The 18,744-nt window shown below is 43.4% G+C and overlaps 1 protein-coding gene across 1 annotated transcript in view; it reads left to right on the plus strand.

Moving 5' to 3' along the window:
• The first annotated feature begins 1,095 nt into the window (after positions 1-1,095).
• Positions 1,096-18,744, plus strand: part of LOC147688933 (metalloreductase STEAP4-like) — a 166,821-nt gene continuing 149,172 nt past the window's right edge. Inside the window, exon 1 of the mRNA XM_086941828.1 lies at positions 1,096-1,418. The gene's annotated coding sequence lies outside the window, so the exon portion shown is untranslated. The remainder of the gene's footprint in view (positions 1,419-18,744) is intronic.

An 18,744-nucleotide genomic window follows, 5' to 3' on the forward strand; every position in this document is an offset into this window, starting at 1 on the left:
CGAGAACCAAGGGACAGATGTCTGGCCTTTCTTTGCAGTTACAAGGGGGAATTCGGCCCATTTGCGACTGCAAACTTGGTCATCCCCCTATACAAACCATATTTTTTGACTCGCTAACCTATTAGCGACTCACAAAATATGGTTTGCGACTCGCTATTAGGAAGGGCTGTGCCAAGGGCGTCCCTTCCTAATAGCGAGTCTGACTGCAATGTATGATTGTTTTGCGACCACATATGCTGTCGCAAAAAACTCGCAGGGTGGTAAGCCACTTGCAAATGGGAGACCCCTTCCCCTGTGTGAATGGGTGCGAAAATATTTTTTAAGAGCAGGCAGTGGTCCCAGGGACCACTGCCTGCCCTTAAAAAATTAAACCAAAATGTTTAATTTTTTCTTTTTTTTTAAGGAAAATGGGCTGCATTAAAAGAATTAAAAACTGCTTTATTAGGAAAACAGTCACAGACATGGTGGTCTGCTGACCCCCGCAGGCCACCATCCCTGTGAGTGCTAGCCATTCTCAATGGGGTCTTAAATTGCGACTGTCTCATGAATATTGATGAGGCATGCAATTTGCGACCCAATTGGGAATCGCAAACAGTGCCTGAGACACTGTGGTACATTCACTTTTGCGAGTCGCAAATTGACGCAATTTGAGACTTGCAAATGTGAATGTTGGTACTTCTGCCCCCAAGACATTTTGCGATTTCCTGGTGTGTTTAAGCCTCCTTAGATGTTTCCCAGTAGGAAATGTGAAAAAAGTGCCTCGGAAGGAGTTTATATCTGAGGGTACGTGCATATCTGAAATGTGATTAGTGGCCAGAAAGGAAAGAACACCGTTGTTTCTGGCAATGAAATTTTACTGGAAAAAGAAATGTGTTCCTCAGCAGTAGACAAGAAAAAAACAGGGAAACCTCACAAGTGAAAGGAGTGATGATTGCCCAATGAGGTGCTTTGGAAGCAGAGAAGCCCTTTCCCAGCTCTGCTTAAAATACTTGGCCAACAGCCCAGGATTTCTTTCCAAGGCATTCTTTCAGAGAAGAAAAATATGATAGGCGCCTTTTAAGAGATGAAGTCGCTAACAAGATAACTGCAGACTTGTTGTGGGTCATCTGGCGAACTAGATGGTTTATTTAACTTGAGTTGAAGTGCACTCAGACTTGGGTTTTTCCCCTTGAACGTCGCAGCTTATTCTTCCAGAAGCGGAGAGTACACGATGTACTTTTACACGCTTTTGGGATTTTCCCACTGACCGCCCCCTGTCATTCCTCCCAGTTAGACTCGCAGAAAGGCTGGCCTATGGAACGTTGCAAAAACAACTTATCAGAATATATAGAAAGTCAAGCTCCCGGCAGGACATTCTGAATTAAACCACTCGGGAGTTCAGCAGATTTTTTTCTCAACTCTAGTGCGTGCACCTCAAGGTATTTAAGTGTTTTATTATTTATCAGTCACTTTTTAAAGAGAGGACCGTGTTAAATATAAAAGCATGTATTGCAATTGAAACTTCTGTTTAGTACAACTTCCTGTTAAATAAAAGTTAGCGGAGTTTGACATCTCCACTTATTTGAAAGAAAAATTATTTTGCTATTTATAAAAAAAGCTAAAATGCGGCGAGATACTGTATAAAATACAAGATGATGTGCATATTTTGTGATTGTATTACGTGTTATCTGAATATTGTGTAATGCTAATTGTCCTACACATTTTCCAAATGTGCATGGTGACACGCATAAGACTGCAGATGACTGGAAAATATATTAAAGCATAAAGAAGTAGTCAATGCAGCACAAAGCTTCAGGTGAAAAAACATTCATAGGTCTAGATTTTGCTTTGGGAACAGGTGGGGAGGGTGGAATAGTTTATAAACTCAAGAACACTTCTATTTGCTTTGTAAAACTGATGGTACTAACAAATTGTCTGCTGTAATAGATATTATTCCCCACAAATGAATTGTATTCATGATTTTTGCCAGGCGTGACTTAACAAGAACACAAACTTTTCGTTCACATCTCAAATGTAATGGTGTAGAAGACTGCTCACAATCGATATGCCATAAGACAAGAGCTCTGTAGGAAGCAGCTGGGTGGCAAGTAGTGTAGTCATAAAAATATCGAATAAATGCTCATTTATGCAGCTGCAACCAGAATAAAAATATTGTAAGCCAAGGCCACAAGAAATACAATTTGCTGAAGGTCAATATATCGCTTTACAGACTAAGGGCCTGATTCAGATTTTGGCGAACGGGTTGCTCTATCACAAAGTTAAATGAATGGATACCCCCAAAATGAAATATAAATCCCATAGGTAATAATGGCATTTAGATTAAGGAGGACAGGATATCTGTAACGGTTGTGACTGAGTAACCCGCCCACCGAAATCTAAATTAGGCCTAAGCTTATTTGCTGTTTGCTACAAATTATGGGGCTTATCTATGAGCCCTTGCGTCAGTTTTGCGCAGCCGGTGCGTCACTTTTTGTGATGCACCAGCAGCGTAAAAAATGTGCCTTGTTGCACAAAATATACAAAGTGACGCATCTAGGTACATGCGTCACTTTGTAAACCCCCACCCTGCATACATTATACCTGCGCCAGGTATAATGTATGCAGGGTGGGCGTGCTGACGCAAGAAAGGGTCATAGAAGTGACGCAGTGAAATCGATAAGATTTCACTGCGCCACTTCTAGGATGCAAATGCGTCAATATCTGCCGCCTGCCTCACAGCAGGCGTAAGGCTGACGCAGGCCCTTTCAAAACCCTATGTGAAAGGACACTACTGGAGTTGCGTCACTTTTGTGACACACTCCAGCAATGCGTCACTTTTGCGCCATACAAATACCTCAGAAATACTGACGTATCTGTAACTCCTTGCGACATGATGCGTCATACAGTAAATATGACGCTACAATCATGTCGCAAGGAGGGCGCACTGAGAGTGGTGCATTGCTGCTTTCACGCAGCGATGCATCACTTCTCATACATGAGACCGTATGTGTATTCCTGCAGCCTTATGTGTATACCTTCAGCCTTTATCTTGCTTTGGTTCTTATTGGACCAATGCCTTTGAAGAAAGCTCCCACATCTTTGCCCTTTACTCCCCTTGGCATTCTATTCCAACTGCGTTGGACTCTGACAAACTGTCCTCTGTGTCCTCTAGAATGCATATCCCTTACCTCATATTCTGTGAGCCATCCCCTTCCTAAGACTCGGCTCATAACTTGTCCTGCGCAATAAATGTCACTGAAATATGCTGCATGCAAAGGCGTGGCCCCCTCCCAGAGCCTTTAGAAGCCCTGTGGACCCTATCACGCTGGGACGTATTGATTTTTAAGGGTAGCGGGCGTGCTATTCCCCCCCTAACAGAGCATTTACAGTCCCTGGGGAAAGGCAGGAGGGTCAGTGCAATGGAGGCTGGACATTTCAAACTCCAGAGCTGTCAGCTAAATCCACAGCAGGAATTGTGGAAATGAACTAAAAAATGCAGAGTATGTGGGAATACTAAAGGCTGAAGCTGGTTTGGCACTCGGGCACCGCATACAGGTTCAGCGGGAATATGATCTGAACAGAAATAGCATATCCTGGGCCTTGCACAAGAGAGGTCCAACAAAAGAGCCATTAGGCGTATCGCATCCAGGATTTCGCAAGAAAGATTGACAAGCTATGTAGCAATGTTGGTTGAAATTGAAGCACACATCCATGCTCTACAGCAGTAGAATGGCATCCAGACAGATGCCTATCCTTGGACAAACAGACAGTACCACCGGAGATCCACATCATTTATTGGTGTTTATTATATTGTGAATTGATGAAAAGAAACGAATATTTGGCAAAATCTATTCATTTAACGATTCTGATACATAATTAAAAATATACATGTACTGATCAAGCTTTTGAAAAATCCAACTTCGAAAATGCTACACTATGTAGCTTCCATTGTAGGGGTAGTGGGTGTGCAACTTTATTTTCCACAGTGAAGTTTATGAATGTTGCCTTTGCAAATGCTGCATAGTATCCCAAACTATATTTCCCGCGTTCTTTCTTTGCATTTTTTGTTATTATTTCAGGATCATTTTCACATATTGCATAGTAATGGTACTTTAATTAAAAGCAGTTCACCTGGAAAATGTATGGAACATTAATATTATAGGTTTATCTTTTGCGGAGTTTTTCTAAACACGGTGGGGATGGTGCATGAAAAGAGCGTTAACCGTCTGCTTTCCAAAGAAAGACTCTGCAACCACAACTTTACCAACTCTAATGGGTACAACGATTTGTCTTTTCTAGAATTCACGGAAATTTACAGAAATATACCTGGTAACCTGTGCCAGTCACAGGTTTCAGGGATATCGTTGAAATAGGTTTGTGAGGGCCTTGTATTTTTTGGATGTGTTCGCATTTCCCCAATAAAAGAGTGTCTACGTGGCACAATTGCACATTGTGGAAAGATAGAGTCTTTGTTCAAGGACACATTTCTTTCCTTCTTTTATTCCACAGGGAAAGTCTTTCTATTCATAGAAATCCCTTCTACTACACCCCCCTACAGTTAGGTGTTCGTTTTCATCCCGTAAAAGTGATTTGCTTTCTGACACTTTGGAAAACTGAAATCCCCACTCATGGAGAGCAGATTCAGAATATTGGGGGATATTGGGAAATATACCGGATTAAAGGGATTTATGACTGTGAAGTCAACTTTTATGGTAGCTTCCAGCCATCATTTCAGACATTTGTACTCATATATTTGATTTCCAAGCACAAACAAATTTGTGAACCTCTAGAGCTACTACTAGGCGGACTTACACAGGGCACCTGTGCTTTAGGTGTTCTCTAGGTGATGAAGACTGTACAGCTGGTTTTAGGTAATCAAGGTGCCCCTTTTGGGAGTAAAGGCGCTACTCGGCGAACGCTTCCTGTTTTACCTGCTGTTGCTGTGGGAAGTTGGAGACCGGACCCGCGACTCACAGCCCCCGCTGCGCGGGGGCCGCTCGGGTCCCTGGGCAACTTCGTCAGCTGTGCCTGCCTGTGAACGGAGTGGAGTGAAGCCGGATTCCAGCAAAGGCTTGCGACGGGCCTGCGAGGACCAGCGGGCAGTGCGCTAACCTGCCACAGCTGGTCCTCCTCCCGCCGCCTCCTCCCTCTGATTGAAAGTAGGGGCCGGACTTGGGCTTTGTGTGCCCCTTTTGGGAGTAAAGGCGCTACTCGGCGGACGCTTCCTGTTTTACCTGCTGTTGCTGTGGGGAGTTGGAGACCTGACCCGCGACTCACGGCCCCCGCTGCGCGGGAGCCGCTCGGGTCCCTGGGCAACTTCGGCAGCTGTGCCTGCCTGTGAACGGAGTGGAGTGAAGCCGGATTCCAGCAAAGGCTTGCGACGGGACTGCAAGGACAAGCGGGCAGTGCGCTAACCTGCCACAGCTGGGCCTCTTCCCGCCGCCTCCTCCCTCTGATTGAAAGTAGGGTGTGGTCCTAAAGGGAACTATATTGCTGGGCTATCTAACTCGGCCCGCGGGACGCGCACGGGCGAAGACCGGGCCAAGAGCGGGCCCGTTTGTGCCCGTTCGTGACCAGCAGTGACCGGACCGGGCTACCCCCCTAACTTGTATAGTATCCACTAGCCATTTGGACCATGTCTGGTAGAGAAACACGGATTAAATCATCGCTAACCGGAAGCCTCTCAACTGCTGGAGGTATGGAAAAATTCCTTATCAGGGCAAACAACATTATTGACAAAGAAATCGTCATCCTGGAGAAACGCTTATCCACAGAACTTATTTCTCTAAAACGCTCATCTATGGGACCTCTTGCTAATGCCATAACACCGGTAAGAAACTGCGAAAACTCAACTTCAGCCTCTGATTCCCGAGGTACAACCGTCGCTAAGAGTGGACTCTGACACTTTAGTGAATACTGTAGCTAACACAATTGAAACTGTAGCAGAGATTAATTTTGTTCCTGATAGCAATAATGTTTCAGTTATCTCTGTCCCTGAAGAGAGTTCCACTAATACTAAGAACCAAGGGGAGAGGGAAGGTGCAATTAGGAAACGGAAAAGAGTATACAATAAAAATGAGCCAAAACCTGGTAGATCTGTTAAATCAGCTAAACTGCGTGGTGACCCACCCCCGTCCAACAACACCCAGGAAGCTGTTCCCCTGGTAGTGAGATGTCCATGGAGTGCGTTGCAGCCCTACTTAAATCGATTATATTCCCATTAGAGGCCAAATTGGATAGGTTGGACCTTAGAATGTCCAATATAGAGAAAACCATTGCTTCAATCCTAGATAACTCCAGCAACCACAAATGCCTAAACACCCCTCTTATTGTCCCCACCCCCTCGGCCCCCCCTCTCCCCAGTCAGACACTATCATCTATCCCTTCCTTAACAAGTTGTCCACCTGCCCCGTCCTTATCTAGTAAAATTAATACCCCAACCCACTAGCATTTAGTGAGCCTAACAGCCGATTTGTCTAAACCTTCGGTACATACGGACAAGGTGAATCAGGGGTCCCCGGTTAAAGAATTTAAAACCCCTAGACCCAGTCGGCCTGACCTTCCACCAGAAGCCAATCGGTGTACAGTCGTCTTAGCTCGAGTACCGCCACTAGAAAACGGGGAAACAGAAACTTTTAATTCCTTGAAACACAGAATTATTAAGTGGCTCAATTGGAATAGACCTTTACCGGCTCATTTACATAACAAAATTATTATAGTCAGGAGGGTTCCCTGGGTTGGTAAGACTCCAAAAACCATCAATGGAGATTGCATTACTGTCAGTTTTAGAGATCCCCGTACGGTTTCCCATATCTGTGCGGGCTTCAACAGATCATTTGATTCCACTATACAAACCCTCCCAGTTTCTTTCTTTTTTCCACCAACTAATAATTTCCATCATACTAGAAGAGGTGACTGGACTGTAGTGGAACGTAGGGGCAGGCAACGACCATTTGACTCCAGACCTCCCATGCTACCCCAATACATACCCCAACCCAACCCCTTCTCTGATTATAATCGCTATGGTTGTTTAGAAGGCCTGGAGGGAGTCGACTGACTATACCCCAATGCACCATCTCCTGAGTTGGTCACTGTTATCGGAGATAGGATAGCCCTTTCAAAAAATATTTTACTGGATGAACGTATGGTAGCTCCTCGTATCTTAGATACGATTTATATGATACCTGCCCCATCTGTTGACCCGAAGGAGGTTTCTATGGTACCCCTTATTCCGTCTGTTGACCCGAAGGAGGTTTTTCACGCACCCCATATTCCGGGGCCAACAGATATGGGTTGTGCAAATATAGAACCTGTGCAGGTCCTTAAGCCAACAGGTTACTCAATGGCGAGTTGGAATATTGCAGGGTGGCGGCAAAGAGTCTCGGCCTTGGGATGGAGAGAACATATTATGTGTTTTGATATTTTGTGTTTGCAAGAAACATGGTCTGTTGAAGACATCCACTATGACGGCTTTGTATCTTATAATTGTCATGCTGAAGAATCTGTGATGGGGAGGGCAAAAGGTGGTCTATTGATCTAATATCTGTACACCTCCCTGTATTCGTAAAAAAAGTCATCTCGTGGGGTTTCACTCTCAGATATTGGAAATAGTAGTTAACAGGGATAGGAACATTCTGCTGATTAATCACTACAATAACACCTTTGATTCTACCAGCAATTCTATTGTGGATGAGCTCGAAGCTGTACTGGACACCATCTACTATAAATCTACCACATCCTATGACATCATCTGGGGTGGAGATTTTAATATCAGAACCTGTCCTCACTCTTACACAACTGCCTGTGGGTTTGATGGGGACAATGGGGAGTACTTAGCTCATTTTCTACACTCCCCCCACGGTATTTCCCTCAACAATCTTCTACTAAAGTACGATATGGCCATCCATCAACATGCCCCCGATAAAGAGGGTAATATGGCTCCCACTTTTACGGGGAGAAATACTGCCTCTGTTATTGATTACCTGCTTATCTCGACTCAGATTGTCCCGCTCTGTACGGTCCCGCTTATTCAGGACCTTGCTTTGAGTGATCACAACGTTCTAACTATGTCCATCTTTACCGAGAATCCTAGGAAGGTTTTTTCCGGCAGGGTTGTAGATAATATCATTCCATGTAGGCAAAACGGGATACGGATTAAGTGGTGTGGGCAAAAATCCGAGAATTTACATTGTAGAGTGGTGAAAGCTGGTTCAAAAGCTATACTTTGCTGCCTCGAAATCGATGCTCCATCCAAAAGCATTATAAAGGACTTCGAGGAGCTCGGCACCATAATTAAGAAAATCTTTACTACTAACAAGTCCCCTATCAAACGGGATACGTTAGGTTGGTTTAATCATGCGTGCACCAGTGCGCTAAAAGCTCTTAAGAATGCGCTATCCAACCTACCTAGAGATAGGGAAGTGGTTAAACACTTGAGGGCTAATTACAACATTGAATTGAAACACAGGAAACAAGAGCTAAGAGAACAAGCCTGGGATGACCTGAACAAAGCTGCAGCCCTTCGGGACAGTAAATTGTTCTGGAGCACTATTAATAGCCCTTTCCTCCAGAAGGAAGAATTCCCAGTCCTTACTGCTCAAGTAAGTGAAGATAGTTGGGTCTTATATTTCGCAGGGATTTTTGACCCAGTCAGGGAGACCCCTGCTAACATCTTTAATAACCCCATTATTCCATCTGAACCCCTGGGAATTATGATGCATGAAGTAGATATGGCTATTAACGGGAGCAAAGGAGGGAAGGCTCCGGGTCCAGACGGGGTCCCTATTGACTTATACAAATTTAATCTGGCCCTGTGGAGTCCTCTATTGACCCTAGCTTTTAATGCCGCTGCTGACAATAACACCCCCTCAACCTGGAGCGAATCCATTATTATTCCAATCTACAAGAAGGGAGATAGAGGAGAGGCCAAGAACTACCGCCCTATCTCCCTCCTGGATTCCTCATTAACCCTTTCCATGCTCATGACGAGCTCAGCTCGTCATGATGCATGGTTGAGCTGTGCTGATGACGAGCCGAGCTCGTCATGAAACACTGGCATCCTGCATTCTTCAGCACAGGAGGGGAAAACACCTAGCAGCGAAGGTGTTAAAAATCATGAGTAGGGTTCTATTGATGCGATTGGAAGAATGGGCCGAAGACAACAATATTCTTGCACCATCCCAATATGGCTTTAGAAAGGGCCTTGGTACTGTAGAACAATGTATTAACCTAAATCTTCTAATAGGAAAATACACCAAGGCCAAACCGGGCTCTTTGTTCCTATGTTTTGCGGATCTCTCCAGTGCCTTCGATTTGGTCGACCATGCCCTATTGTGGTCAACCTTACTGGGCATGGGTGCCCCCTCTGCTATTATCCACTTCTTAGCAAGACTCTACTCCAACCTATCGGCCCAAATCTGTTACGGTCCAGCGGGAGAGTGTACCAGAAAGATCAAGGTCAGATCTGGCATCAGACAGGGATGCGTTTTGGCGCCGTTGCTTTTCTCGCTTTTTATTAACTCAGTTGAGCAGGAACTAATGAAAATCCAAGCCGACGCCCCACAAGCGGGAGGTCTACCTATACCGGTATTACTCTATGCCGATGATACGGTTTTACTTTCTAGAACCGCAATAGACCCTCAAAAATTGATGAATTGTTTTTATGCCTTTATCCAGGGGAAGAAACTCAAAATTAATAACTCAAAAACATTTATCTTGGTGTGTGGCAAAAAGGTAAAACATCTTAAACCGTTTTATTTCAAGGAAAATCGTATTGAGGTTGTCGAAAATTTCTGTTATCTGGGCGTTACTTTTAATAATGGAGGCTCCTGGAGACCAGAGCATTTAAATGTTAAAGCAAGGACGGAGAAGGCTTGTCTAGGCGTTTTCCGCTTTGCTTCAAAAGTAGGAAGTCGTCGAATTGTAGACATGTTGAATATCTACAAACATAGATGTGCATCAATAGCATTGTATGGTTCCGGGATATGGGGACATTGTAATGTAAGGGGTCTGCAAACTATGGAAAATACGTTCCTCAAAAGATTACTCTGCCTCCCACCCTCGGCATCCACTGAGTTAACACACCTAGAATTAGGATTGGACTATTTAGCCGACCTAATTGGACTAGGACCATTATTGGTGAGGAAATCAATTTTTACCAAGTCTGAAACGGGCTTTACCAAAAGAATCATCAAGGATTATTTACATTCGGAAAAAGTCTAGAACATCTCCTGGCTAAAATATGTGATTTCAACTCTTAAGGACCTATTTGATATGGATGTAAGTAAAGATCCTGTATGTATTAATTCCTTGTCTAAACAGGAGGTCAAAGGTGAATTTCTGAGGGTTAAAACTGATATGCGGAAAACAGAAACAAGAGAGTATTCAACTCATGTTTTTTATTATTCTCTTAAAGATGATGTTTCGGGCATACCTATGTACCTCAATGCCATTAGTAGACGACCCCATCAATTTGTCCTTTCAAGGCTAAGACTTGGCATTGTGCATAATTTGGTGGCATTCCCTATGATGAAATGCTACCCTGTTACCCCCTGTCCGTGTGACGGTTTAACTAAACAAAGCACCTTGCACTTTCTCCTACTCTATCCATTGTACAAAGCTCTGCGTATTTTTTATCTTAAACCTTTGTTCATGAAATATTCTATGTTTACCACAGGAAATGCTATGAAGTTATTATTTTCACTTGCGAGCCCGGATATATGTTTTTTTACTGCAACCTTCATCTTAAAATCTATTACAGCAAGAAAAAGTATGGTTTTCCTTTAAACTTTGTATTTCAACTATCGTAGCCTACGCCATATTTACTAGTTAAATTGAATGAAATGTATCTCCCCTGTTGCTGCAATTTTATAAGTATAATGTTTTAATCTGTATACTTTTATGATGTTTTAAAACATTCAAATAAAGTTTATGAAACGAAACGATGGGTGCAACGATTTGTCTTTCCTAGAATTCACGGAAATTTACAGAAAAATACCTGGTAACCTGTGCCAGTCACAGGTTTCAGGGATATCGTTGAAATAGGTTTGTGAGGGCCTTGTATTTTTTGGATGTGTTCGCATTTCCCCAATAAAATAGTGTCTACGTGGCACAATTGCACATTGTGGAAAGATAGAGTCTTTGTTCAAGGACACATTTCTTTCCTTCTTTTATTCCACAGGGAAAGTCTTTCTATTCATAGAAATCCCTTCTACTACACCCCCCTACAGTTAGGTGTTCGTTTACATCCCGTAAAAGTGATTTGCTTTCTGACACTTTGGAAAACTGAAATCCCCACTCATGGAGAGCAGATTCAGAATATTGGGGGATATTGGGAAATATACCGGATTAAAGGGATTTATGACTGTGAAGTCAACTGTTATGGTAGCTTCCAGCCATCATTTCAGCCAATTGCACTCATATATTTGATTTCCAAGCACAAACAAATTTGTGAACCTCTAGTGCTACTACTAGGCAGACTTACACAGGGCACCTGTGCTTTAGGTGTTCTCTAGATGATGAAGACTGTAAGGCTGGTTTTAGGTAATCAAGGGCTAGTCCATAAACGCATCGAAACATGAGTATTCTAATCCTCAACAGATTTCTAAAGAATCAGGTCCTATCTGTTTTCAGCAAAGTACACCTACCTGTTTTCTTAATTTTTTCTAGTAAAACAGAAGTATATGTCCGACGTAAATTGTTGCAAAATTCACGATTTTCATGCATGAGTGGAAAGGCAAAAAACTTTCAGCATTTGCAAACTTGCCAAATTTTCTGTGGAATTATGTGAAGAATTTGCTTTCTACGAAAATGTTGAGTTAACATAAACCATGTAGTATTTTCACTGAACTATGTTTGTGTTACATCCCAACTTTTTCTTGTGGAACACTATGATATCACCCCTGAAACCGAAGACTTTACATGAATTATAAGGTTAGTTCTTTGCAGGGGTGAGGAACACTGCTATACATGAGCCACTGTGCAACTGATTAGATTTTAGAAATTTGATATTGAATACTGTACCAGATGACAACGGGGCAGAGCTTATTCCATTAACATGTAATATGCCAATTAAAAGGGTTTCTTTACCCATAGAATGGCACCCCCAGAGTTCAGCACACCGGGCTGTCACCGGGATACCTTGTTGGGCCAGATCAAACAATCATAAGACTTGGCCAACTCAGTTAAGGTGACCCAATATTGATGAATCATAACACTGAAAAGCACAGTGCACTAAAGCCAAAAAGGAATTGGCACAATGAAATCTTTAAGGACCCCCAGCAGTCACATATATTAATGTACAACAAAAGAGTATAGGACAATAATATCAAAACATTAATTTATTACAAAAAAACTTAACTCTAAGACACATGGCAGAAAAAAGTAAGAGTCACAAAGTACATCTTAAAAGACAATTTTCAATGTGCCTGGACGGATATCTTCTAAAATGGTAATAAAATAATGTAATGTGATCTCTGGCGAAACAAATATTAGTTAATAACAATAAAGATGTTTGGACTAAAGAAAATTTCAATATGGTATCACAAATCCATTCAACTGATCACAATAAAAAGTTGGTGGCCCCCAATCAATATTTTTCTCACACACAAATTAATATAGCTCTCAAATCTTACTTAAATTGAAGAGCAATTGAGAAATATACATGTTATCTAATATTAGGATCTGATCTATTTCAATTTACACACATTCAAATGTAGACTCTGGTCTTCTGTTGCAAGTAAATTGTCTTTTATTCAGAGGCTGTGTCTTCGTGTAGTTATGTGGTGGGTGAATGAGTGGATAGATGTGTGTGTGACTCAATTTAATTGTAGTTGCATTCATAGATGGATAGTTTTGTGAATGGATGGATTATTGGTCAGTGAAAGATGGGCGATGTGATGGACAGATGGGTCCGTTGAAACATTGGGTTAGCGGGTTGGCGGATTATGGAAGATCTGAAAAAATAGAAGGTTGAATAAATTAATGATAAGTAGATCGGTGAAAATTCAGGATGAATCAGTGAATGAACAAAGGAATACATGGATGGATGGATGAATGGGTGAACAAATGACTCAATTGGGGAGTTGTTGCCTTGGTGGATTATTTACTTGCTGGATGGATTAATATGCAGAGGGGTGACTGGATGGCCAGGTGAGTGAGTGGATTGGACAGAAAGTGAGATATGGTGTGCCATAACATAAGTGATGCGTTTTTTGTCTATCCTGGTTCCAAGCTGTGGTTGCAGGTGTTGCAAATGTGAACGCAAACAGCGAGGCATGCTTACCAATACAGTAATCAAGATATGACAAAATGATGGCACTGGCTACAAGGCAACACTGCAAGGATGAAAGAAGTGGGAAAATGAGTTACAAGATATGAAGCTAGAAATAAAAATGTTGACTTCTGCCCCAAGTTGAAGAACAAACACTTTGTCAAGAGAATGATGTGACTCTTCTCCCCTGAATACCAGAACTGGACCTGGGTCCAACATGTGAGGGTAACAATCATATTGTTGGTGAGCTTTCAGTGCCTTTTACTTCCCACCTTCATAGGCTAAATGGATATCTTGATAGTCCCATGTTAAAGAGCATGCATTCTCTTAGTTGTGCTATAACTTACAAGAGGGAGAACCTTCTATCTGTAAAATTCATAGCTGCAGTGCAATCCTATGTTCACACTCTATAACCTCACTGCTAGAGAGTGCTGTAAGTAGTAGCAGTCTTTCCTGTCATTGTTCAGTAGGGCCCACCTCCCCTCTTAATACCGAGCCCTGCCATTTACCCGTAGAGATTTTATACTTAAGACAGCATACAAGCACTCTGCAGTGTCCTCTCTTTACTGTGGGACAACCGTACTGTATCCTGAGGGTGGCAGACCTCTGTGCTAGAGCTATTAACTAAGCCTGGTTGGAGTTCACAGAGTTCCACTATATGGAACTTCAACAAGTGACAAAAGAACTTTGTTGCGCTACGTGGAGTTCCACGAGCGACAGAGTGCATTAGGGCCATGCCGTTCGAGGTGATTTTTTCGCCGGGTATTTGTCCAACACTGTAAAATCTTCCCAAATGGCACCATGTGCAGTGCAAGAGGGCACAGCTTCCTTTCTGCTGCTAGAGTAGATTTTCTACTCGAGTGTCAGCTTTCTCAACACAAACGGAAGGTTTCTTAACGAGGGTGGTTGTGACCGGCCATGACCACTCACATTAAGAAATGTGACCGCCCGCATTGAGAAATCTCACCAGGAGGTTAATTTCCACAAACTCATCAAAGTGACAAAATAACTCCGACATGACTTGATTGCTGAGAATCCCGGTTCAAGTCTTAGTGGTGCAACATCTTGTGTTCTGGGCAAATCACTTAATTTCTCCAGGAGATGCGATTCACCATATGAATCTGCTACAAGATGAAAAAGCATTAAGAGGCAAAACTTTATGGAATAAATAGTCCTACCAATGTGGATGTGAAGAGTATTTCGGCTACGGAAAACTGACAAGAGAAGCAGACAAGGAACAAACATTGGTAAATGCAGGAAAATATGCTACAGCCAATACAAATGGAGGAAAAGTAACTAGCATGCACAAGAACAAATGAAAAGCCAGGTAAGAGAGGAGGCTACATGTAAATCCCTTTATATATTAGAACAATAGATTTCTCAAGCACAGTGAAAACTCTGTGCAAGCAAAACCTAAAAACTGAACCACGGAATGCGCGGGTGACTCAGGAGAATGGGGATTCAATGTCCTATCCAACATATTAGCCAAGACCTAGTGACTGCACATTTCAGGATCATATTAAATCATTTACTGATCAGCAGTGTGCCTTAAATCCAATGTTTTTATCTCACATATGGTTAAACTCTATTCTGAGGGTTAATTATTTTAACAAAGAAACCTTTCATGAGATACGGTTACATAACCTTCCACATTCCAAGCATACATTATACACCTTGTTTTTATTAATACATGTTTTGTTAATCATCAGAAAACAAAGTTAATGCTTTATTTTACCAGGGAATGCGGAAGACAGGGACCACCACAGGCAATACGTGTCTAGCTACAACGCAGGGCATTCAACCCTGCATGTGCTCCAATGGTGGACCTGACTACCAGCTGGACACCAGGCAATAACAGTGGGGCTGATGGAAGCAAGGTTTTTTCCAAGTCTGCTTCTGCTTATGGGCAAAATGTGTGTAAGCATCCCATTCACCACATCCTACTGGGTAGTCCACCAAGATTGATGTGCCACTAATCATTTGAATTATTGATTTCAGTATCACCAAACACAATCAAATTAAACTTATTTTGTTAAACTCAAAAGAGGCGCGTGGGTATAAGGGTCCCAGCTGGTGTTTTAGAACACAGGGCCATCACACCAGGGGAGGGAGGCTAATTAAAAGTAAGAAGAGAGATGATGAGTATCGTGTGGCACAGTTGAAATTAAAACACTGGAAGCCAATGCTGATGACTTCATATTCTGTGGATTTCCTACAAAAACTCTGAAAAATATTGTGTGAATCCTTGAAATGTAGTGATCACAAACAACTGTAGTTTACTGGGAGCTTTTGTCCAGGCCTTTGAAGTCTGCTTTCCGGTTGGAGTCACTTGTGCTAAGTGATCTCCATTACATGGATTATGAATAATACCCCTGTGGGGTTCTAGCCATCTTTCTTTGATGAGACTCAAGGTCAGACTTTAGGCTTTGGGTCCAGGAAGCTCTCTGCTCATATTGAGTCTGTAATGCTGATGGGGCTACGATTTGAGAGAGCTGCAATCCATCCTACGGCGCTGAGAGCTGCTGTTGTGACTGCAGTGCTCAGAGCTCATAATGGCCAGTAGGGAGAAGGTAGGCTGTGTGGTCCTTCCAATTCAGCCTGCGGTACTGAGGGTTTCAGTCCATCATGCTATGATATGGGCTCGTTTCTTGCCTGTTCCAATTCCATGCATGTCTTCTAGAATCAGCCCTGCTGGGGGTTCTAGAATCAGCCCTGCAGGGGGTTCTAGAAGCAGTCCTGCTGGGGGCTCTAGCAGGTCCTGCTGAAGGCCAATGCCGGTCCTAGGCCTTCTGAGGCCCTGGGCGAAAAGGAAGATGTGAGGCCCCTCACAGAAGTGCGACTTCGCAAATTAATTGGTGAGAATGTAGGCAAATCACCATCATACTCAAGCATCACGTGGCACACACTGTCAACTTTTTCCACACGCATCCTAAAGCTACAAGCAAAGAGGTGTATTTATGACAATGTCACTAATGTATTTATGACATTCATAGACAGGATACCTATCTTCCTGTTTCATTGACATTTCTGACACCAGCTCAGAACGCATCGCTCACCTCCCCCGCAGCCCCCCTCCCCTTCTCCTACCCAATGAACATCAACAACAACTCTCTTACACCCCTGGTGCCCTTTCCTGTATCTATAAGCCAGTGCACAGAGGCATTCGCCAATAATCTAACACTAGACAGTCTCATGGACAAATAAACTGACAGCCACCACAAAGCGAAGTCTTACTGTATAGGAGACAGCCCCTCACTCTTACAGTAAAACCCACCAACGACAGTAATAACATAACGTCACATGCGTGATGTTACGTAAGACGCAGTGTACTGTATCAGTGACGTTCTGACAGCACACAATGCCATCTCTTGCACCACGGACACCAGCTCCCTGGGCATCTCTTGACCTGCGTCTCGAGTACTTACCCTACCTGGATGCTCGCGCCTCAGACTGTCTGTCACTTTGTCTTCCTGCATCTGTTTCCCTCCTCCCCCTTTTACTCCACCTGTTTCACTCCAGCTGTCTGTGCCTCTCTTGTCCCCTCCCTGTCTGTTCTTCTGTTGTCCACCCTTCTCCCCTGCCCCCCTTTATCTACTTGCATTTATTTCTGTCACCTCCTCGTACCCCACAAGCAATTTGCCCCATGTGCCATTACAGCTACTTTCCTCAGCTAATGGGCACGCCTGTGACCAAGTCTGCTCCTGAAGCTGCATTATGACGTCTTGAGCCAGACCGTGAAAATTTGCACTGGTGCAAGACATGTGCAAATGCTTTAAGCACTTTTTTTTTCTTCTTGCATCTTTTGGAGCAGACCAGACTGGGGGCCGGGTTGCAAGAATTGCCCCATGACCGAACAATTTTACACCAGTGCAATATTGCCCAAGGGTTTGGACTGACCGAGTCAAAAAATGTAACTTCACTTGGTGCAGCGCTCGCACAGATCGGTTCCTGCAAACACAATTTTGAACTGGTCAGTAAACATCTGTGTAAATTGCAGCCTCAGCAGTACAAACGATTGATTTGAAGCAGGTCTCTTACCTTAACGTATGGTACAGAACTCAACAACGACTCAACGGGGCCCCGACCGACTCCTGCCTGCAGCCCTGCCCACGCATCCCGATCCGAGTAGTGAGTGACTGACTGACTGCTCAGGTATGCGTCACACTGAGCGGGGCTAGCCATAAAATCATGTCCAGGGCCATCATTGGTAGCGCTTTCGCGCGCTACCAGATTGACGGCCCTGGGACCCACTGTCACCCGCATCGGCAAGGCCGGCGTCACGTCACCACCACTAAGGCAGCACCACCAAGCTAGGTGGTGGGGTGCGTGCTTCACGGTGCGTGCGCACAGACAGTGTTTAGTGCTCCCTCTTTTCCCATGATTATTTTATTCCTGCAACTGCAAGGGGGGGGCGCCCCTGAGCGCACAGCCCTGGGCAGCTGCCCATACCGCCCATGGCTAGGACCGGCCCTGCAGAAGGCTCCTCTTCACCCTGGGGAGGGCTCTTGAGCAGCTCGCCGACCGTGGGCACTGCGGCGGACAATCAAGAACTCTTTCTAAGTCTCAGGATGTTGTTTCCTGACACTATGTTCCCATGTCAGTAGTGTTCACATAATCGTCATTCAAACTTCTCCAGTAATATCTATCACATTTATTTTTGCAATAACTATTGGAGAAATGTATCATCCACAGCAGTAACAGGATTTTTACTGAAAGGTAAACCGCAGAACAGGGGAACCACACTGCATACCAAAGTAGCTCTTACCTACATCAGAAGCTGAGTTCCAGGTTTTTATTCTGGCCTGGAAATCAGCACATGTTAAATTGAACTACAGGGTACCATAAATCCACCACCCATTGTGACATACCATCCTAAGGGCACAGATGGAGTAAGGAATTATATAATTAGTGCTCAGTTTATCAAGATGCATGTTTTAATCATTTAAGCATGTCACCTACATTTGTTATAAATGTCCATATGGTGCAATGTAAATGGAACCCTAGGAAAGGCTTTGACTGCCCCTCAGCCATTTGCACTTTATGAGGATGGCATAGAAAGAATGTAGTATTTTAGCACTATGTTTAATTTGGGCAACAGCCTTTTACCTCGTTGTGCCTTTACTATGCTTTTTTAGCACACATATTTTTACCACGTGCATGACTTTACAACGCATGCTTTTACCACGCATTTAAGGTGAGCTGGAGGGTGTGAGGGTGTCTACCCCTAGTTTCTCCTGTCCATTCAAAGCTGTTTTGACCTCTTGTGTTTGACAACCACCGACCTGCTCTTCCAGCAATATTAATAATGTGGACAAGACAGAAGCCGAGCACTACTACACACGTGTTTGATTTCATTTAATTTAATGTATGTGGAGCAGTATCAATATAAATTAATGCAAAGAGTAACATTTACATGAATGCTAAAAATCACTTGATGCGTTGAATCTATGCAAGCCCATTCTTCTTCAGTTTGTGCATGCTTGAACATACTGCGG

This window comes from Lissotriton vulgaris, chromosome 10 (genome assembly GCF_964263255.1).
Source record: "Lissotriton vulgaris chromosome 10, aLisVul1.2, whole genome shotgun sequence".
NCBI lineage: Eukaryota > Metazoa > Chordata > Amphibia > Caudata > Salamandridae > Lissotriton > Lissotriton vulgaris.